The following is a 24,478-nucleotide window of genomic DNA, read 5'->3' on the forward strand; positions in this document are numbered from 1 at the left end:
TAACCCTTTATTGGGTATGTCCAATTTAAAAAGTCAGAATGCCTTTGGTGTGATGTTTAGGGTTTTCTATATATAAAATCATGTCTTCTGCAAATAGATACCACTTACTTTTTCCTTTCTGATTTGGAAGACTTTTAATTTTTTTCCTTGCTGATTGCACTGAGTAAGTGTGGTGAGAATGGGCATCCTTGCCTTGTTCCTGATCTTAGATGAAAAGTTTTCAAGCTTTCATCATTGAGTGTGATATATGTGGGCTTGTCCTGTATGGCTTTTATTATGTTGAGGTATGTTTCTTTCTATACCTAATTTGTTGAGGGTTCTTATCATGAATGGGTGTTGAATTCTGTCAGTTGCTTTTTATGCATCTACTGAGATTATCATATGACTTTTATCTTTTATTCTACTAAAGATGTTATTTATTATCTATTTTTATTATTGTTTTTTATTGATTTGCATATATTGAACCATCCCTGCATCACAAGGTGGAATCCTGCTTGATCATAGTGTAGGATACTTTTACTGTGATGTTGAATTTGGTTTGCTAATATTTATTGAGAATTTTTGCATCTACATTCAGAGGGGATATTGGTCTGTGGTTTTGGGGTGGGTTGTTTTGTTTTGTTTTTTTCCTTGTAGTGTTCTTCTCTGGGTTGGTGTCAGGACAATGCTGGCCATGTAAAATGAATTTTTTCCTTCCTCTTCAAATTTTTGGAAGAATTTGATAAGGATTGTTGTTAATGCTTCTTTAATGTTTGGCAGAATTCAACCCATGTAACCATCTGGTCCTGGTCATTTTGTTGCTGAGAGGTTTTTGATTACTGATTCAATGTCCTTTACTCATTATTGGTCTGTTTGTATTTTCTATTTCTTCATGATTCAGTCTTTATAGGTTATATGTTTTTCTGAGTTTATATGTTTCTTTTAGGTTTCCAATTGTTGCCATAGAATTGTTCACAGTAATCTTTTATGATACTTGTATACTTGTGGTGTCAGTTATAATGTCTCCTCTTTTGTTTCTGATTTTATTTCATTAAAAGTTTTTTCTATTTGAGTATAGTTAACACAGTGTTACATTAGTTTCAGGTGTACAACATAGTCATTCAGTTTCTCTATCCCTTATGCTATGCTCACCACAAATGTAGCTACCATGTTGTTTTTTTTTTTTTTTTTTTGAACCACTTAAAAAAAGAAAAGATTTTATTTATCTATTTGAAAGAGGGAGCACAAGACACGGAAGAGGGGCAGAGGAAGAGGGGGAAGCAGACTCCCTGCTGGGCAGGGAGCCCAATGCAGGACTTGATCCCAGAACCCTGAGATCATGACCTGAGCTGAAGGCAGATGCTTAACTGCCCCTATAGCTACCATGTTTCACTATACAAGCAATCACAATAAGATTGACTCTGTTCCCTATGCTGTGCCTTTTATTTCCATGACTTATTTATTCCATAGCTAGAAGTCTGTATCTTCCACTTCCCTTCATACATTTTCGCCCATCCCTTCACTCCTACTCCACTGGCAACCATCAGTTTATTCTCTGTACTTATAGGTCTGATTCTGCATTTTGTCTGTTTATTCATTGGGGTTTTTTGGATTCCACATTTGTCTTTCTCAGTATGACTTAATTCAGTTAGCATAATACCCTCCATGTCCATCCATTTTGTTGCATATGTCATCATCTCATCCTCTTTAAGGCTGCATAAAATTCCATTTTGTGTTTCTTCCTTATCCATTTGTCTATTGATAGACACGTAAGTTGCTTTCATATCTTGGCTATTGTCAATAGTGCTGTAATAAATAGAGAGATGTATATATCTTTTCCAATTAGTGTTTTCATTTCCTTGAGTAAATAGTAGTGGAATTACTGGGTCATATGGTATTTCTACTTTTAATTTTTTTGAGGAACCTCCATATTGTTTTTCACAGTGTCTGTACCTGTGTGCACTCTCACCAACAGTACGCAAGAGTTCCTTTGTCTTCACATCCTCGCTAACACTTACTATTTCTTGTGTTTTTGATTGTAGCAATTCTGACAAGTATAAGGTGATATGTTATTGTGGTTTTGATTTGTATTTCCCTGATGATGAGTGATGTTGAACATCTTTTCATGGGTCTTTGGTCATCTGTATGTCTTCTTTCGAAAAATTCCTTTTCAGGTCCTCTGCCTATTTTTTAACTGGATTTTTGTTTGTTTGTTTGTTTGTTTAGTGTTGGGTTATATAAGTTCTTTATATACATTAGATTTAACCCCTTATTGGATATATCTCTTGGAAATCTCTTATTCTGTAGGTTGTCTTTTTTTTTAAGATTTTATTTATTTATTTGACAGAGAGAGACAGAGCGAGAGAGAGAACACAATCTGAGGGAGTGGGAGAGCGAGAAGCAGGCTTCCCGCTGAGCAAGGAGCCCAGTGCGGGGCTTGATTCCAGGACCCTGGGTCAGGACCCGAGCCGAAGGCAGATGCTTAAAGATTGAGCCACCCAGACCCCCCTGTAGGTTGTCTTTTTGTTTTGTTTATGGTTTACTTTGCTGTGCAAAAGCTTTTTATTTTGATGTAGTCCCAATAGTTTATTTTTACTTTTGTTTCCCTTGCCCTAGGAGATATATCTTTAAAAAATGTTGATATGACTAATATCAGAGAAATTACTGCCTGTGTTCTTTTCTAGAATTTTTATGGTTTCAGGTCTCACTTCTAGGTCTTTAAGCCATTCTGAGTTTATTTTTGTGTATGATTTTATTTATTTATTTATTTATTTATTTATTTATTCATAAAAGATTTTATTTATTTATTTGAGAGAGAGATAGTGAGAGAGAGCACAGGCAGGGAGCAGAGGGAGAAGCACCCGCTGAGCAGGGAGCCCAACATGGGGCTTGATCCCAGGACTCCGGGATTATGACCCCAGCCGAAGGCAGACGCCCAACCGACTGAGCCACCCAGGCGCCCCTGTGTATGGTTTTAGAAAGTGGTCCAGTTTTATTCTTTTATATGGCTGTCCTGTTTTCCCAATACCATTTATTGAAGAGATTGTCTTTTCCCCATTTTGTATTCTTGCCTCCTTTGTCATAGGATAACTGACCTCATGAGTACCAGTTTGTTTCTGAGCTCTTTTCTGTTCCACTGATCTATGTGTCTATTTTTGTGCCAAGACCATAATGTGTTGATTACTACAGCTTTGTAGTATATCTTGAAATCTGGAATTGTGATACCTCCAGCTTTGTTGTTTTTGTTTTTTTTTTCTCAAGGTTTCTATGTCTATTTGAGGTATTTTGTGACAAGAAAAAAAGAGAAAGGACCCAAATAAATAAAATCAGAAATGGAAGAGGAGAAGTAACAACTGATACCACAGAAATACAAAGTATTATAAGAGAATAGTGTGAAAAATTAGGACAACCTAGAAGAAATGGATAAAATCCTAGGAACATATAATCCTCCAAAACTGAATCAGGAAGAAATAGAAAATCATTTCTGATTTTATTTATTTGTGTAGCCAAATTTTTGTTTTCTTCTTTTAAGTATAGCCAAAATTTTGTTTAGTTTTGTTAATCTTTTCTATTATTTTTCTGGTCTCTTATTTATTTCTGCTCTGATATTTATTATTGCCCTCCCCCCCCAACATTTATTTACTTGCTGATTTTCCATCTGGATGGTTTATCTACTGTTGAAAGTAGGGTATTGAAGCCTTCCACTCTTATAGTATTGTCTGTTTCTCTCGCCAGAACTTTTTTTTTTCTTAAGGTTTATTTATTTATTTTAGAAAGAGAGTGTGTGCAGAGGGTAGGGACAAAGTCAGAGGGAGAGAGAGTCTTAAGCAGACTCTGTACTGAGTGCAGAGCTTGATGTGGGGCTCCATCTCATGACCCTGATCATGACCTAAGCTGAAACCAAGATCTGGATGCTTTCCCAACTGTGCCACCCAGGCACCCCTCTCTTCAGATCTAGTATTTGAAGTAGGTGCTCTCATGCTGGATGCATATATATATATTTATGATTGCTGTATCTTCTTGATCAGTTGCCTCTTGTATCATTATATAATGACCTTCTTTGTCTTTTGTTAACTATTTTTGGCTTACAGTCTATTTTGTCTAATGTAAGTATAGTTACCCCTGCTCTCTTTTGGTTTCCACTGGTATGGAATATATTTTTCCATCCATTCACTTTTAGCCTATGTGTATTAGAGCTGAAGTGAGTCTCTTGTAGGAAGCATATATTTGGGTCTTACATATTTTATCCATTCAGCCACTCTATGTCTTTTCATGGGGGAAATCAATGCATTTTCATTTAGAGTAATTATTGGTAGGTAAAGACTTACTTCCACCATCTTATTGTTTCCTAGCTGTTTTATAGTTCCCTTATACCATTCTTCCTCTTTTACTGACTTCCTTTCTGAAAGGATGATTTTCTGTAGTGGTATGCTTTGACTCTCTTCTATTTATCTTTTGTGAATCTATTGTAGGTTTCTGCTTTCTGGTTACCACGAGGCTTATGTGAAACATCTCATATGTATAACAGTCTGTTTTGAAGTAGTCACCTCTTCTGAACTTTATGTCCTGACTTTGGTAATAAAAGACTTTTACCTCGGAGTGGGGGCACGCTGATGCAGGACACCAAGTGTGGGGTGTGGGTGGCAATGGGCCTCTTTGGCTCAGGGTACTGCGGTCCACGGGATTGATAATTCTGTGGTCCTTGGTGGCATTCCAGGGGTCTGTAGTGGCTTCAAGGGCAGTTGAAGTCCTCAGTGGCACTTCCAGGAACAATGGCTAGGGACCAGGCAGTAGTGGTGGTGGCCAGAGCTTGTGGTGACATACTTGGCTGCCGGGTCTAGCTGCTGGTGCCTGTGTAGTGTCATGTGCCAGTTGGGCACATAATGTAGTGGTGGGGTCAGGGCAGGCAGCGAAGGACAAGCCCAACTACAGGCTCACTGGCATGCACTACTGTGGCCGCTGGGTATTGCCATGGGTGCACAGCAGTGTAGACTGTTGACAGGAGTCACAGCTAGGGTGTGTGGGTGCACAGCTGGAGGGGCTAGCTGTGGCACAGGCCAGTGATAGAATACAGGGCCTAATCCAGGCCCACAAGCAATTACACAAGTCCTGGCTGTTGGTGTGCTCCCCTATGCCTCCACAATCTTACTCCAAGGCATGCACATTTCAGTGGAGGCCAGTGACAGTTGTCAGGCTTGCAGTGTGCAAGTGCACAGCTGGATGGGCTAGGCCCAAGTGCACACATGGTGGTGGGGTCCGTGTCGGGGGCCTAGGCTGGCATCTTACAATTGTGCAACTACAGAGGCCTGGGCTGACCGCTGGTGCAGTTTCCAGGCTCTTTGGGGAGCCAGAGAGGGGAAGTAGTGGGAAGAGACTCAGACAACTGGTGTCAGCAAAGGCCAGTACATTGTGGGGTGAAAGCTGGTGAAAACTGCAGGGGTTCCATGGAGGCTAAGTTGGCTATTGATTTCTTCAGTGGCAAAAGCTGCTGCGTTTCTCTGCAGAGGGTCCTGCTGCATGGCTGCTATTAGGTAGCTCCTGTGTCTCTTCTTGTTCCTAGCGATCTCTGTACATCTCCCCTTTGTTGGTCTCTGGATGGGGTAAAAGTGAAGTGCGACATTTGTGTGGTACCCTGAAGGCTGGGGAAGCTGGTCACTCCCTCTGCTTTTCCTTTTCTGGTAAGTGGAACTCTTTCTGGCTGGGGATTTCCCTCTTGGCACTGAGCAGTGCCCACTTGAGGGGTGAGATGATGCAGGCAAAAATGAAGGGTTCTTCTTTTCTTATGCAGTTATTCTCAAGTTTTTTTTTTCCACTGTGTTTGTTGCTAAAGTTTCTTAAGAGGACTCCGGAGCTCTCCCAGAGCCATTTTTGTTCATGGATAGCTGTCTGATTGTAGATGTTTGTGAAGGGATGGAGGTCTCCTACATCGCTATTTTGGTGATGTCACTCCCAGCTTTCCCGGATCTTAACATTCACTCCGAAATTTGTGAATCCTTGTGCTAGACAGTAAAAGAGGGAGAAGTCAAGAGCAATGTTTTATTGATCCTGAGTTAGCACAATTCCTTATATTGACAGTCGTTAAAAACTTACCTTATTTACTTATCATCACTCTTACCCTCATGATTAATTTTGGAAGTAAAAGCTGCAATATTTTTATTATTTCCTTTATCAAGCACTAGAAGGCCATACCACAGTCTGGGGACTCATCAGTGCCACTGTTCTCAATCAGAGCCAGCTACTCTCATCACCAGACCATCTCAGAGGAGCAGGAGAGGGTCCTACAGAGCATCTATTTGACCTCATGTTGACCCCTTAAGAGCACACTACAACTAGGCTCACAGCATGGGAATGTCTGCTGGAGATCCCACTAAAGTGGAGATCTTGGCAAACACCATTGGGAGAAACAAGCAACAGGGGACTCCTGCTCTGAAGGTTGGTCAGTGAAAGGCAGGAGTGGCCACACTGAATCTGCAGTGGGAATAATAGGCCTCATTATGTTGCTTCTAATGATGTACCATGTGAAGATCCTTCCATCTTTGTGCTATGTAGACAGTGCAAACAGCATAAGCACTAAGAGGTTTTGAATCTGTCCATTCCAGCAAGCCTGGAGGCTTGACAACCTACAGAATAAGAGATTTCCAAGAGATATATCCAATAAGGGGTTAAATCTAATGTATATAAAGAACTTATATAACCCAACACTAAACAAACAAACAAACAAACAAAAATCCAGTTAAAAATTAGGCAGAGGACCTGAAAAGGAATTTTTCGAAAGAAGACATACAGATGACCAAAGACCCATGAAAAGATGTTCAACATCACTCATCATCAGGGAAATACAAATCAAAACCACAATAACATATCACCTTATACTTGTCAGAATTGCTACAATCAAAAACACAAGAAATAGTAAGTGTTAGCGAGGATGTGAAGACAAAGGAACTCTTGCGTACTGTTGGTGAGAGTGCACACAGGTACAGACACTGTGAAAAACAATATGGAGGTTCCTCAAAAAAATTAAAAGTAGAAATACCATATGACCCAGTAATTCCACTACTATTTACTCAAGGAAATGAAAACACTAATTGGAAAAGATATATACATCTCTCTATTTATTACAGCACTATTGACAATAGCCAAGATATGAAAGCAACTTACGTGTCTATCAATAGACAAATGGATAAGGAAGAAACACAAAATGGAATTTTATGCAGCCTTAAAGAGGATGAGATGATGACATATGCAACAAAATGGATGGACATGGAGGGTATTATGCTAACTGAATTAAGTCATACTGAGAAAGACAAATGTGGAATCCAAAAAACCCCAATGAATAAACAGACAAAATGCAGAATCAGACCTATAAGTACAGAGAATAAACTGATGGTTGCCAGTGGAGTAGGAGTGAAGGGATGGGCGAAAATGTATGAAGGGAAGTGGAAGATACAGACTTCTAGCTATGGAATAAATAAGTCATGGAAATAAAAGGCACAGCATAGGGAACAGAGTCAATCTTATTGTGATTGCTTGTATAGTGAAACATGGTAGCTATAGGGGCAGTTAAGCATCTGCCTTCAGCTCAGGTCATGATCTCAGGGTTCTGGGATCAAGTCCTGCATTGGGCTCCCTGCCCAGCAGGGAGTCTGCTTCCCCCTCTTCCTCTGCCCCTCTTCCGTGTCTTGTGCTCCCTCTTTCAAATAGATAAATAAAATCTTTTCTTTTTTTAAGTGGTTCAAAAAAAAAAAAAAAAAACAACATGGTAGCTACATTTGTGGTGAGCATAGCATAAGGGATAGAGAAACTGAATGACTATGTTGTACACCTGAAACTAATGTAACACTGTGTTAACTATACTCAAATAGAAAAAACTTTTAATGAAATAAAATCAGAAACAAAAGAGGAGACATTATAACTGACACCACAAGTATACAAGTATCATAAAAGATTACTGTGAACAATTCTATGGCAACAATTGGAAACCTAAAAGAAACATATAAACTCAGAAAAACATATAACCTATAAAGACTGAATCATGAAGAAATAGAAAATACAAACAGACCAATAATGAGTAAAGGACATTGAATCAGTAATCAAAAACCTCTCAGCAACAAAATGACCAGGACCAGATGGTTACATGGGTTGAATTCTGCCAAACATTAAAGAAGCATTAACAACAATCCTTATCAAATTCTTCCAAAAATTTGAAGAGGAAGGAAAAAATTCATTTTACATGGCCAGCATTGTCCTGACACCAACCCAGAGAAGAACACTACAAGGAAAAAAACAAAACAAAACAACCCACCCCAAAACCACAGACCAATATCCCCTCTGAATGTAGATGCAAAAATTCTCAATAAATATTAGCAAACCAAATTCAACATCACAGTAAAAGTATCCTACACTATGATCAAGCAGGATTCCACCTTGTGATGCAGGGATGGTTCAATATATGCAAATCAATAAAAAACAATAATAAAAATAGATAATAAATAACATCTTTAGTAGAATAAAAGATAAAAGTCATATGATAATCTCAGTAGATGCATAAAAAGCAACTGACAGAATTCAACACCCATTCATGATAAGAACCCTCAACAAATTAGGTATAGAAAGAAACATACCTCAACATAATAAAAGCCATACAGGACAAGCCCACATATATCACACTCAATGATGAAAGCTTGAAAACTTTTCATCTAAGATCAGGAACAAGGCAAGGATGCCCATTCTCACCACACTTACTCAGTGCAATCAGCAAGGAAAAAAATTAAAAGTCTTCCAAATCAGAAAGGAAAAAGTAAGTGGTATCTATTTGCAGAAGACATGATTTTATATATAGAAAACCCTAAACATCACACCAAAGGCATTCTGACTTTTTAAATTGGACATACCCAATAAAGGGTTAGAATCTAAAATCTATAAAGAACTTATAAAACTCACACACAAAATGAATAATCCAATTTAAAAATGTGCAGAAGACACAGACATTTTTCCAGAGAAGACATACAGATGGCCAACACACACATTTGGAAAAGATGCTCCTTATCATGTATCATCAGGGAAATGCAAATCAAAACTATAATGAGATATCACCCCATACCTGTCAGAATGGCTAAAATCAAAAACACAAGAAATAACAGGTGTTGGTGAGGAGGTGGAGAAAAAGGAACCCTCTCGCACTGTTGGTGGTGCGAATGCAAACTTGTACAGCCACTGTGGAAAACAGTATGGATGTTCCTCAAAAAGTGAAAAATAGAACTAACTACCCTACTGGTTTTTTTGTTCTTGGGGTTTTGTTGTTGTTGTTGTTCGTTTTTGTTTCTGTTTTTTGCACTACTGGGTTTTTAACCAAGGATTACAGAAACACAAATTCAAAGGGATACGTGCACCGCTATATTTATTGCAGAATTACTTACAATAGCCAAGATATGGAAGCAACCCAAGCGTCCATTGATAGATTAATGGATAAAGAAGATGTGGTATATATAAATGAAATATTTTTCAGCCATAAGAAAAGAACAAAATCTTGCCATTTGCAGCAACATGGATAAAACTAGAGAATATAATGCTAAGTGAAATAAGTCAGGCAGAGAAAGACAAATATCATACGATTTTACTCATATTTGGAACCTAAGAAACAAAACAAATGAGCAAAGAGGAAAAAAAGAGAGACAGACAAACCAAAAAAACCAGAGTCTTAACTATAGAAAACAAACTGACGGTAACCAGAGAGGAGGTGGGTGGGGAGATGGGTGAAATAGGTGATGGGAATTAAAGAGGGTACTTGTGATGAGCACTGAGTAATTAACATAAAAAAATTGTTTTTTTTAAAAGGCAACTTATGAAATGGGGAGAAAATATTTCCAAACCATAATCAGTAAGGGGTTAATATTTAAATATACAAGGAACTCATGTAATTCAATAGTTAGAAAACCCAATTGAAATATGTCAAAAGACCTGAATAGACATTTTTCCAAGACATAAAAATGTCCAACACATACATGAAAACGTGTTCAACATCACTAATCACCAGAGAAATTCAAAGCAAAACTACAATGAGAAATAAATTTATACTTGTTAGAATGTCTATTATCAAAAAAACAAGAGGTACCAAATGCTGCTGAGAATGTGGAGGAAAGGGAACATTCGTACATTGTTGGTGGGAATGTAAACTGGTACAGCTGCCACTGAAAACAATATGGAGGTTCCTCAAGAAATTAAAAATAGAACTACCATATGATCCATGAGTCCCACTTCTGGATATATTGATCCAAATGAAATTAAATTATCTCAAAAAGACATCTATACTCTTATGTTCACAGCAGTATTCACAACAGCCAAGGTATGGGAAAAATCCTGTTTCCATTGATGGATGAATGGATAAAGTAAATGTGATGGAAGATGACAGATGATAAATGATAGATAGATGATAGATGATAGATAGATAGATGATAGATAGATGATAGATAGATAGATAGGAATATTATCCTTTAAAATAAGAAAATCCTATCATTTGAAAAACATGAATAGACTCAGAAGGCATTATGCTAAGTAAACAAGAAAAAGATAAACACTGCATGATACCATGTATATGTGGAATCTAAAAAAAATGTTTTTGAACTTGAACTCATATAAACAGAGTAAAATGGTGGTTGCAGGGGCTGGAGAGTGGGGAAAATGTGTAGAGGTTGGTAGAAGCACACAAGCTTTTAGTTATAACATGAATAAGGTTGGAAGATCTAATGCATACCATGGTGGCTATAGTTGATAATTCTGTGTTGTATAATTGAAATTTACTAAGAAACTAAAACAAGTGTTCTCACCAATAAATAAATACATAAATACATAAATACATACATACATACATACATAAATATGTAGGGGGCAGAATGCATCAATTAACTAGATGGTGAGAATCCTTTCACAATGTATACATATATCAACTCATCACATTGCACATTTTAAAAAATCTTTATTTAAATTCTAGTTAGTTAACATACCATACAGTATTGGTTTCAGGAGTAGAATTCAGTGATCCATCACTTACATACAACACCCAGTGTTCATCATAACAAGTGCCCTCTATAACACTCATCATCCATTTAGCCCATCCCACACCCACCTCCCTCCATCACCACTTAGGTTGTTCTCTCTTGTTAAGAGTCTCTTATGGTTTGGTTCCCTCTTTTTTTTCACCTGCCATATGTTCATCTGTTTTGTTTCCTAAATTCGACATATGAGTGAAATCATACGGTATTTGTCTTTCTCTGACTGACTTATTTTGCTTAGCATAATACACTCTAGTTCCATCCACACTGGTGCAAACGGTAAGATTTTATTCTTTTTGATGGCTGAATAATATTCCATTATATAATCTTCTCTACCCATTCATCAGTCAATGGACATTTGGGTTCTTTCTAGAGTTTGGCTATTGTTGATAATGCTGTTATAAACATCAGGGGAACTATACACCTTTGAATCTGTAGTTTTGTATCCTTTGGGTAAATACCAAGTCGTACAATTGCTGGATCATAGGGTAGTTCTATTTTTAAATTTTTGAGGAAACGCCATACTGTTTTCCAGAGTACCTGCACCGGTTTGCATTCCCACCAGGAGTGCAAGGGGGTTCCCCTTTCTCCACATCCTCACCAACACATGTTGTTTCTTGGGTTGTTAATTTTAGCCATTCTGACAGGTGTGAGGTGGTATCTCATCATGGCTTTGATTTGCATTTCCCTGATGATGAGTGATGTTGAGCATCTTTTCATGTGTCTGTTAGCCACCTGCATGTCTTCTTTGTAAAATTGTCTATTCATATCTTCCTCCCATTTCTTAACTGGATTATTTGTTTTCTGGGTGTTGAGTTTGGTAAGTTCTTTATAGATTTTGGATACTAACCCTTTATCAGATATGCCATTTGCAAATATCTTCTCCCATTCCATAGGCTGCCTTTTAGTTTTTTCTCCTTCGCTGCGCACAAGCTTTTTAACTTGATGAAGTCCCGATAGTTCATTTTTGCTTTTGTTTCCCTTGCCTCTGGTGATGTGTCTAGTAAGAAGCTGCTCCAGCCAAGGTCAAAGAGGTTGCTGCCAATGTTCTCCTCCAGGATTTTGATGGTTTCCTGTCTCACACTTGAGTCCTTCAACCATTTTGAATTTACTTTCATGTATGGTGTAAGAAGGTGGTACACTTTCATTCTTCTGCATGTTGCTGTCCAGTTTTCTCAAACCATTTGTTGAATATCCATTGGATATTCTTTCCTGTATTATTGAAGATTAGTTGACTGTGTAGTTGTGGATGCACTTCTGGGTTTTCTATTCTGTTCCATTGATCTATCTGTTTTTGTGCCAGTAGTGTACTGTCCTGTCCTGATGCCTCCAGCTTTGTTTTTCCTTGTTCAGGATTGCTTTGGCTATTCAGAGTCTTTGGTGGTTTCATATGAATTTTAGGATAGTTTGTTCTAGTTCTGTGAAAAATGCTGGTGGTATTTTGATAGGGATTGTGTTAAATGTGTAGATTGCTTTGGGTGGCACAGGCATTTTAACAATGCTTGTTCCAATCCATGAGCATGGAATGATTTTCCATTTCTTTGTGTCCTCTTCAATTTCCTTCATAAGTGTTCTGTAGTTTTCAGAAAAAAAGACGTTTTACCTCTTTGGTTAGGTTTATTCCTAAGTATCTTTTTTTTTTATGCAATTGCAAATGGTATCAATTCCTTGATGTCTTTTTCTGCTACTTCATTATTGGTGTATAGAAATGCAACAGATTTCTATATGTTGATTTTATGTCCTGTGACTTTGCTGAATTCATGTATTAGTTCTAGCAATTTTTTGGTGAAGTCTTTCAGGTTTTCTACATGGAGTATCATGTTGTCTGCAAATAGTGAAAGTTTGACTTCTTCCTTGCTGACTTGGATGCCTTTTATTTCTTTTTGTTGTGTGATTGCTGAGGCTAAGACTGCCAGTACTGTTAAATAGTAATGGTGAGAGTGGATATCCCTGTCTTGTTCCTAAGCATAGGGGAAAAGCTCTCAGTTTTTCCCCATTGAGGATGATATTACCTGTGGGTCTTTCCTGTATAGCCTTTATGATATTGAGGTAGGTTCCATCTCTCCCCACACAGTAGAGGGTTTTTATCAAGAACAGTTGATATTTCTTGTCAAGTGCTTTTTCTGTATCCATTTAGAGGATCATATGGTTCTTATCCTTTTATTAATGTGGTGTATCACATTGATTTGTAAATATTGAACCACTCCTGCAACACAGGAATAAATCCCACTTGATTATGGTGAATAATTCTTTTAATGTATTGTTCAGTTTGATTTGCTAGTCATGTTCATCAGAGATACTGGCCTGTAGTTGTCCTTTTTAGTGGGGTGTTTGGTTTTCACATTTTAAAGTTAAAAAATAAAACAGAACAAAAGTGTAGTCATTCCCATTTTCTGATTAGTGGTCCCTACCCTTAACCTTTATCTCTTGTTAAAAGTAGATCTTCAGGGTTTTGTTTGTTTGTTTGTTTTTTAGTGTAGTTTAGTTTAGTTTACTTTATTTTAGTTTAGTTTAGTTTAGTTTAGTTTAGTTTATTATGTTATGTTAGTCACCATACAATACATCATTAGTTTTTGATGTAGTGATCCACGATTCATTGTTTTCATATAACACCCAGTACTCCATGCAGTACATGCCCTCCTTAATACCCATCACCAGGCTAATCCATCGTACACCCACCTCCCCTCTAAAACTGTCAGTCTGTTTCTCGGAGTCCATTGTCTCTCATGGTTCGTCTCCCCGTCCGATTTCCCCCCTTCATTTTTTTTTTTTTAAGATTTTTATTTATTTATTCATGAGAGACAGAGAGAGAGAGAGAGAAGCAGGCTCCCAAGGAGCAGGGAGCCCGATGCGGGACTCGATCCCAGGACCCTGGGATCATGACCTGAGCCGAAGGCAGACGCTTAACCATCTGAGCCACCCAGGTGCCCTCCCCCCTTCATTTTTCCATTCCTTCTCCTAATGTCCTCCATGCTATTCCTTACGTTCCACAAATAAGTGAAACACTATGATAATTGACTTTCTCTGCTTGACTTATTTCACTTAGCATAATCTCTTCCAATCCCATCCATGCTGATGTAAAAGTTGGGTATTCATCCTTTCTGATGGTTGAGTAGTATTTCATTGTATATATGGAACATATCTTCTTTATCCATCCAGCTGTTGAAGGCCATCTCAGCTCTTTCCACAGTTTGGCCATTGCAGACATTGCTGCTATGAACATTGGGGTGTATATGGCCCTTCTTTTCACTACATCTGTGTCTTTGGGGTAAATACCCAGGAGTGCAGTTGCTGGGTCATAGGGTAGCTCTATTTTTAAATTTTTGAGGAACCTCCACACTGTTTTCCAAAGTGGCTGTACCAACTTGCATTCCCACCAACAGTGTAAGAGGGTTCCCCTTTCTCCAAAACCTCTCCAACATTTGTTGTTTCTTGCCTTGTCAATTTTTGCCATTCTAACTGGTGTAAGGTGGTATCTCAATGTGGTTTTGATTTGAATTTCCCTGATGGCTAATGATGATGAACATTTGTTTCATGTGTCTGTTAGCCATTTGTATGTCTTCTTTTGAAAAGTGTTCAGGTCTTCTGCCTATTTTTTGACTTGATTATTTGTTTTTTGGGTGTTGAGTTTGAGAAGTTCTTTATAGATCTTGGATAGCAGTCCTTTGTCTGTAGTGTCATTTGCAAATATCTTCTCCCATTCTGTGGGTTGCCTCTTTGTTTTGTTGACTGTTTCCTTTGCTGTGCAGAAGCTTTTCATCTTGATGAAGTCCCAAAGTTCATTTTTGCTTTTGTTTCACTTGCCTTTGGAGATGTTATCTTGAAAGAAGTTGCTGTGGCCGATGTCAAAGAGGTTACTGCCTATGTTCTCCTTTAGGATTTCGATGGATTAGTATCTCACATTGAGGTCTTTCATCCACGTTGAGTTTATCTTTGTGAATGGTGTTAGAGAATGGCCGAGTTTCATTCTTCTGCATGTGGCTGTCCAATTTTCCCAGCACCATTTATTGAAGAGACTGGCTTTTTTCCATTGCATGTTTTTTCCTGCTTTGTCGAAGATTATTTGACCATAGAGTTGACGGTCCATATCTGGGCTCTCTATTCTGTTCCATTGGTCCCTATGTCTGTTTTTGTGCCAGTACCATGCGGTCTTGGTGATCACAGCTTTGTAATATAGCTCGAGATCGGGCAACGTGGTGCCCCCAGCTTTCTTTTCCTTTTTCAACATTTCCTTGGCGATTCGGGGTCTTTTCTGATTCCATTCAAATTTTAGGATTGTTTGTTCCAGCACTTTGAAAAATGTCATTGGAATTTTGATCAGGATGGCATTGAAGGTATAGATTGCTCTGGGTAGCATAGACATTTTAACAATGTTTATTCTTCCAATCCATGAGCATGGAATATTTTTCCATCTTTTTGTGTCTTCTACAATTTCTTTCATGAGTGTTCTGTAGTTCCTAGAGTATAGATCTTTTACCTCTTTGGTTAGGTTTATTCCAAGGTATCTTATGCTTTTTGGTGCTAATTTCTCTTTCTACAGTTGTGTTGTAAGTGTATAAGAAAGCAACTGAATTCTGTGCATTTTGTATCCTGCCACATTACTGAATTGCTGGATGAGTTCTAGTAATTTGGGGGTTGAGTCTTTTGGGTTTTCCACATAAAGTATCATGTCGTCTGCAAAAAGAGAGTTTGACTTCTTCTTTGCCAATTTGAATACCTTTTATTTCTTTTTGTTGTCTGATTGCTGTTGCTAGGACTTCTAGTACTATGTTGAACAATAGTGGCGAGAATGGGGATCCTTGATGTGTTCCTGATCTTAAGGGAAAGGCTCTCAACCTTTCCCCATTGAGGATGATATTCACTGTGGGTTTTTCATAGATGGATTTTATAAGCTTGAGGAATGTTCCCTCTATCCCTATACTCTGGAGAGGTTTTTTTTTTTTTTATTCTTATGTTAATCCCCATACATTACATCATTAGTTTTAGATGTGGTGTTCCATAATTCATTGTTTGTGCATAACACCCAGTGCTCCATGCAGAATGGGCCCTCCTCAATACCCACCACCAGACTAACCCATCCTCCCACCCCCCTCCCCTCTAGAACCCTGTTTGTTTTTCAGAGTCCATCGTCTCTCATGGTTCGTCTACCCCTCCGATTTCCCCCGCTTCATTCTTCCCCTCCAGCTACCTTCTTCTTCTTCTTTTTTTTTTTTCTTAACATATATTGCATTATTTGTTTCAGAGGTACAGATCTGAGATTCAACAGTCTTGCACAATTCACAGCGCTTACCAGAGCACATACCCTCCCCAGTGTCTATCACCCAGGAGAGTTTTAATCAGGAAAGCATGTTGTATTTTGTCAAACGCTTTTTCTGCATCAATTGAGGGGACCATATGGTTCTTCTCCCTCCTCTTATCAATGTGTCCTATCACATTGATTGATTTGCGAAAGTTGAACCACCCTTGCATCCTGGGGATAAATCCCACTTGGTTAGTGGTGGATGATCCTTTTAATGTATTGTTGGATCCTATTAGCTAGGATTGTGTTGAGGCTTTTGGAACCCATATTCATCAGGGATATCAGTCTGAAATTCTCCTTTTTGGTGGGGTCTTTGCCTGGTTTGGGGATTAAGGTAATGCTGGCCTCATAGAATGAGTTTGGAAGTTTTCCTTCTGCTTCTATTTTTTGAAACAGCTTCAGTAGAATAGGTATTTTTTCTTCTTTGAATGTGTGGTAGAATTCCCCAGGGAATCCACCAGGCCCTGGACTCTTGTTTTTCGGGAGGTTTTTGATCACTGCTTCAAACTCGTTACTGGTTATTGGCCTATTCAGGTTGTCAATTTCTTCCTGTTTCAGTCTTGGCAGCTTAAAGGTTTCCAGGAAGGCCTCCATTTCATCCAGATTGCTCAGTTTATTGGCATATAGTTGTTGATAATAATTTCTAATAATTGTTTCTATTTCCTTGGTGTTAGTCGTGCTCTCTCCCCTTTCATTCATAATTTTATTAATTTGGGTCCTTTCTCTTTTCTTTTGGATAAGTCTGGCCAGTGGTTTATCGATCTTATTAATTCTTTCAAAGAACCAACTTCTAGTTTCGTTGATCTGATCTACTGTGTTTCTGGTTTCTAATTCATTGATTTCTGCTCTAATTTTAATTATTTCTCTTCTAGCACGTGGCTTAGGTGTCGTTTGTTGCTTTTTCTCTAGTTCTTTAAGGTGTAGAGTTAGTTGGTGAATTCGGGATCTTTCTATTTTTTTGAGTGAGGCTTGGATGGCTATGTATTTCCCTCTTAGGACCGCCTTTGCAGTATCCCATAGGTTTTGGACTGATGTGGTTTCGTTCTCATTGATTTCCATGAATTGTTTAAGTTCTTCTTTGATTTCCTGGTTGACCCAAACATTCTTGAGCAGAGTGGTCTTTAGCTTCCAAGTGTTTGAATTTCTGCCAAATTTTTTCTTGTGATTGAGTTCCAGTTTTAGAGCATTGTGGTCTGAGAATATGCAGGGGATAATCTCAATCTTTTTGTATCAGTTGAGACCTGATTTGTCGCCCAGTATGTGGTCTATTCTGGAGAAAGTTCCATATGCGCTCGAGAAGAATGAGTCTTCTGTTGTTTTAGGGTGGAATGTTCTGTATATATCTATGAGGTCCATCTGGTCCAGTGTGTCATTCAAAGCTCTTGTTTCCTTGTTGATTTTCTGGTTAGATGATCTGTCCATTGCTGAGAGTGGAGCATTGAGGTCTCCTACAATCAATGTATTGTTATCAATATGACTCTTTATTTTGGTTAACAGTTGGCTTATGTAGATGGCTGCTCCCATGTTGGGGTGTAGATATTTATAATTGTTAGGTCTTCTTGTTGGATAGGCCCTTTAAGAATGATAGAGTGTCCTTCCGTGTCTCTTATTACAGACTTTAGTTTAAAATCTAATTTGTCTGATATAAGAATTGCTATCCCAGCTTTCTTTTGAGGTCCGCTGGCACGGAAGATGGATCTCCATCCCTTCACTTTCAGTCTGGATGTATCTTTAGGTTCAAAATGAGTCTCTTGTAGACAGCATATGGATGGGTCCTGTCTTTTGATCCAATCCGCAACCCTGTGCCATTTTATGGGAGTATTTAGGCCATTCATGTTGAGAGTGATTATTGAAGGATATGAATTAATTGTCATCATGTTGCCTGTGAAGATGTTGTTTTTATAGATTGTCCCTGTAAGTTTCTGTCGTATATCAATCTTGGGGTCTTTCTCCTTTTATACAACCCCCCTTAATATTTCTTGCAGGGCTGGTTTAGTGGTCACTTATTCGTTCAGTTTCTGCCGGTCGTGGAAGCTCTGCATCTCTCCATCCATTCTAAATGAAAGCCTTGCCAGATAAAGTATTCTTGGCTGCATGTTCTTCTCACTTAGTACACTGAGTATGTCTTGCCAGCCCTTTCTGGCTTGCCAGGTCTCTGTGGATTGGTCTGACGTTATTCTGATGTTCCTCCCTCTGTACGTAAGGAATCTCTTCCCCCTAACTGTCCTTAAGATGGTTTCCTTGGTTCTAAGATTTGCAAGGTTTACTATTACATGCCGGGGTGCTGCCCTGTTTTCCTTGATCTTGGGAGGGGTCCTCTCTGCCTCTAGGACTCAAATGTTTGTTTCATTCCCCAGATTAAGGAAGTTCTCAGGTATGATTTGCTCAAATACATCTTCTAGTCCTCTCTCTCTCTCCACTCCCTCTGGGATTCCAATTATTCTGACATTGGAACGCTTCATGGTGACACTTATTTCTCTGATTCTATTTTCATGGATTCTGAGTTGTTTTTCCCTGGCCTCGTCTTTTCCCATTTTATCTATTATATTGTCTTCCAGGTCGCTTATTCGTTCTTCTGCCTCAGTTACCCTAGCTGCTAGATTATCTAGATTGGATTGGATCTCATTCATAGCATTTTTAAGTTCTGCCAATTCACCTTTTATTTCTGCCCTTTGAGACTGTACGTTGCCATTAATCAATTTCTCCATTCTGGCTACTGTCTTCACAATTGCTACCCTGAATTCCATCTCTGACATCTTGGTTATATCTGTATCCATTTATAAATATGTGGCAGAAGTCACAGTCTCTTGAGTCTTTCTTATTTTGGGGGTTCCTTCTCCCAGTCATTCTGTTGAGGGGTGGTTGAGGGAATGTACAGAGTCCAAATTATTGACCATGACCCAAGCAAGATGCACCTGTTTTATAGGAACCTTAGGGTTGCTGGCCTCTTGTTCTCCAGCCTGTCTTCTGGGGGAGGGCCTGGCCGTGCTGTTACTCAGGCAACCCTGTTTGGGCAGTTGCCTTGCCCCCTGTGGTGGGGGATGGGCTCCGTGAAAACCGGGTGTGGGGACTTTTGTTCTGGGGTGGCTTTCTCTGGCGGCTTTCTTCATCTCTTCTGAGAGCCAGCGCAGAAGAGATCATTTCCGACCCTCTGCCTCAGAGCAGAAAGATCGCAGTCTGTTCGTCAGTGAGCTCTCCAGACCACACTATCTCTGCTTCTGTCTGTGCTGCTATGAACTACAGCGTCCTGGGTTGTGTTCTCCTCAGCAGCACTCCCAGTCCTTGCCTCCTGGTCAGGGCACGTCTCTGCCCTTTGTGTTTCTAAAACCGACAGCCGCCCCCAGTTCCCATGCACCCCACCGCTCCAGGTTTCAGTCCGGGGGCTGCCCTAAAGTCCTTTCCCTGCCGCTACTGGTGTGCGAGTCCGTGCCCCGTCCCCAGCGTGGGAGGCTATTGCTCACTAGCAGTGTAGGATCCCGATGGCCAGGCTCCCTCCTGCTGCTGTTTATCCTCTGATATCTGCCTGCAGAATCATGGCTCCCCACTACATCCCTCAAAATCAACTGCCTGCGATATTGTTTGTAGAGATCCAGATATATCTTCTTATATCTCAGGCTGATTTCCTGGGTGTTCAGAGTGGTCTGGTAGATATCCAGCTCAATTCCGGGACCAGTTGGAAAAGGGTCCCCTACTCCTCCACCGTCTTTTCCTCCCCTGAAGTAGATCCTCAGTTAATGATTAAAAAAAACCCCAAAAAACATATTCTTCAAATAATGAAAAACTATATTATTTAAGTAGATTTTTTAAAGAACCTAAGAAAACTTATTTTAAAAATGCAATGACCCCAATTTAAATTTCTATGGATAGGTAAGACAGCAGACTGGATATAGCAGAGGTGAAAATTAACTAGGAAAAGAGAAGAAATAATTGAGAATATAAGGGAAGAGACCAAAAAACAACCATGGAAACATGAAAGAGAGGTTAAGAAATATGGAGGCTAGATAAGGAAGTCTAAATATGTTCAATCTGAGACACCAAATCACAGATTCAAAAGGCCAAATGAATTTTTATTATGTTCAGTTAGCCAGCATACAGTACATCATAAGTTTTTGTTGTAGTGTTCAACCATTCGTTAACTGCATACAACACCCAGTGCTCATCCCAACACGTGCCCTCCTTAATACCCATCAGCCGGTTACCCCATCAACCTACCCCCCTCCCTTCGGTAACCATCAGTTTGTTTCCTGGAGTCCAGAGTCTCTCTTGGTTTGTCTCCCTCTCTGATTTCTTCCCATTCAGTTTTCCCTCCATTCGCCTGTGGTCCTCCGCTCTATTCCTTGTGGTCGACATAGGAACTTGACTTATTTCACTTAGCAGAATCCCCTCCAGTTCCATCCATGTCAGTGCAAATGGTGAGTATTCATCCTTTCTGATGGCTGACTAATATTCCATTGTATATATGTACCACATCTTCTCTATCCATTCATCTGTTGAAGGGCCTCTCAGTTCCTTCCACAGTTTGGCTATTGTGGACATTGCTGCTATGAACTATGGGGTGCATGTGCCCCTCTTTTCACTACATATGTATCTTCGGGCTAAATACCTAGTAGTGCAATTGCTGGGTCATAGGGTAGCTCTATTTTTAATGTCTTGAGGAACCTCCATACTGTTTTCCAGAGTGGCTGTTCAAGCTTGCAATCCCACCAACAGTGTAAGAGTGTTCCCCTTTCTCCACAACTTTGCCAACACTTGTTTCCTGTCTCGTTAATTTTGGCCATTCTAACTGGTGTAAGGTGGTATCTCAACGTGGTTTTGATTTGTATTTCCCTGATGGCTAGCGATGTTGAATATTTTTTTATGTGTCTCTTAGCCATTTGTATGTTTTCTTCAGAGAAGTGTCTTTTCATATCTTCTGCCCATTTCTTGACTGGTTTGTTTTTTGGGTGTTGAGTTTGAGAAGTTCTTTATAGATCTTGGATATCAGCCCGTTATCTGAAATGTCGTTTGCAAATATCTTCTCCCATTCTCTGGATTACCTCTTAGTTTTGTTGACTGCTTCCTTTGTTGTGCAAAAGCTTTTTTTTATCTTGATGAAGTCCCAAACCTTCATATTTGCTTTTGTTTCTCCTGCCTTTAGAGACGGGACTTGAAAAAGTTCTTGTGGGCAATGTCAAAGAGGTTATTGCCAATGTCCTCCTCTAGGATTTAATGGATTCCTGTCTCACATTGAGGAGTTTCACCCATTTTATCTTTGTGTATGGTGTAAGAGGATGGTGTGGTTTCATTCTTCTGCATGTGGTTGTCGAGTTTTCCCAGCACCATTTATTGAAGAGACTGTCTTTTTTTTTCCCATTCAATGTTCTTTCCTGCTTTGTCAAAGATTAGTTGGCCGTAGAGTTGAGAGTCCATTTCTGGGGTCTTTAATCTCTTCCATTGATCCATGTGTCTGTTTTTGTCCCAATACCATACTGTCTTGACTACAGCTTTGCAATATCGCTTGACGTCAGGCATTGTGATAACTCCAGGTTTGGTTTTCTTTTTGAACATTCCCCTGCCAATTCAGGGTTCTTTTTGTTCCATAGCAATTTTAGGATTATTTGTTCCAGCTCTGTGAAAAATGTCAATGGTTTTTAGAAAGGGATTGCATTGAAAGTTTAAATTCCTCTGGGCACCATAGACATTTTAATAATATTTATCCTTCCAATCCATGAGTATGGAATGTTTTTTCATCTCTTTGTGTCTTCCTCAATTTCTTTCATAAGTGTTCTGTAGTTTCTAGAGTATAGATCCTTTTCTTGTTTGGTTAGGTTAATTCCTAGGTATATTATGGTTTTTGGAGCTCTTGTAAATGGAATTCTAATTATGCAACATTACTAAGATAAACAGTAAGACATCCAAATCTAGACCCATAATAGCATAACTGCAGTAAACACACAAAGAAAAAGAATTCTTTTTCCCCCCAAGAGTAAGATCTTTAAAGCAACCAAAAATTGTGGGGGAAAGGAGCAGAGTGGGGAACAGATTATGTTCAAAGGAGAAACAGGTGGACAGATCATTTCTAAAGAGCAATTATGAAAGACAAAGGGCAGTGGAATGACATTTTCTGTATGATCAAAGAAAATAACTACTCACCTAGGATTCTCTATGCTGTGAAATGTATATCAAGAGTAAGAGGAAATAAAGACCTCTTATTTATTTTTTAAAGATTTTATTTATTTGAAAGAGAGTGAGAGAGAAGGAGTGAGAGAGGGAAAACAAGTGGGCGGAGGGGCAGAGAGAGAGGGAGAAGAGGACTCCACGCTGAGCAGTGAGCCTGAAGTGGGGCTCAATCCCAGGACCCTGGGACCCTGACCTGAGCCAAAGGCAGACACTTAATCAACTGAGCCACCCAGGCGCCCAATAAAGACATTTTAAACAGAGATTCATTACCTGGCAGTTCTCACTCATGGAAATTTTAAAGAATGTACATAAATAAAGAGAAGAAAAATCATCCCAAATAGAAATTCTGAGATGCAAGAGGACAGGGAAAAAAAATTAATATGTAGTTCAATTTAAATGAACGCTGGCAGTATCATGTAAAAGTTATAACAGTGTCGAGTATTTTTTAAAGATACAAGATAGAATTAAAAAACAAAGCAACAATATGCACAAGTTTGGAGCCATGTAAATTGAGTTAAAAGTATTCAAAACTCCTTGCATTATCATTATCCATGAACAGAGAGGAGAAAATCCTCACCAAGATATCATCATAACAAGAGTAGTAATGTATGCAACAGATGAATGAAATCACAACTAAATTCAGTTTACCTAAGAAATGCAAGGTTGGTTTCACATGAGCACATAATGTAGTTCACCACATTGACAAATTTTTAAAAAATTATCTCAATATATGCAAAACAAACATCTATTATCTTTCAACATTCATGATAAAACTTAGAAAACTAGTCGTATAAGGGAACTTTGTTAATATAATTGTAACAGAAAGACGCTAGGTGACCTCATAATAAATGCCCTGTGGTGTTCTCAACTTTTATAATCCTTTTCCCTTAAGTGTAGCCCAGATCTGTGACTTGACTCTAGCCATTAGAAAATGGCAAATGTAACAGAATTTTGCAGATATAATTGTTAATTTTGATTTAATCAGGAGGGGATTATTCTATGTAAGCCTGATTTAAGCAGGTGAAGCCCTTAAAAGAGGACTGAGCCCTCTCTGCAGTGAAATTCTCCTTGTTGGCCTCATGAAGTAAGCAGCCATACTGGGGAAGCCTACACGGCCAAGAACAAGGAACAGCCTTGCTATAGACTGAATATTTGTTCCCCCCACTCCCAAATTCATGTATTAAATCTTAATGATCAATGTAATAGTATCTGGAGGTGGGGGCCTTGGGAAGTGATTAAGTCATGAAGGTGGAGCCCTCATGAATGGGATTAGTGCCCTTATAAATAAAGGATACCTGAGAGAGCTCCCCTGGCCCTGTGCCTCATGAGGAAACAGGAGGAAGACCAGCATCCATTAATCAGGAAGCTGGCCCTCACTGGACACTGAATCTGCCAGTGCCTTGATTTTGGACTTCCTAGCCTCCAGAATTGTGAGAAAAAATAAAATAAGACAGTTTACCAAGATAGGTTGAATCTAAGCTCAATATGCAAAATAATTTTATTTCTATAAGCTAGCAACAAACAGGAAATGAAATTGATTTTTAAAAATAATATTTAGGGGCGCCTGGGTGGCTCAGATGGTTAAGCTTCTGTCTTCGGCTCAGGTCATGATCCCGGGGTCCTGGGATCGAGCCCCACATCGGGCTCCTGGCTCGGCCGGGAGTCTGCTTCTCCCCCTCCCCCTGCCTCTCCTACTGCTCATGCTCTCTCTCTCTCTGTATCTCTGTGTCTCAAATGAATAAATAAAATCTTTTAAAAAAATAAAAATAAATAAAAATAAAAATAATATTTATAATGGGGTCAAAAATATTAACTACCTGGGAATAAATCTAAAAAATATCTGCAGGAACTTTATAGGAAATTTTTTAAACATTGAACATTGAGAGTTAATCAATTAAAATACTGTTAAGAAAATTATGTCTTTTCCCTATAAATTATAGAGAGATTCAATGCAATTCTAATCAGAATCTTTGCTTTGTAAAGCTTGACAAGT

Source organism: Mirounga angustirostris, unplaced genomic scaffold (assembly GCF_029215605.1).
Source record: "Mirounga angustirostris isolate CCGP_5_RB_7025 unplaced genomic scaffold, mMirAng1.0.hap1 SCAF_5, whole genome shotgun sequence".
Lineage (NCBI taxonomy): Eukaryota > Metazoa > Chordata > Mammalia > Carnivora > Phocidae > Mirounga > Mirounga angustirostris.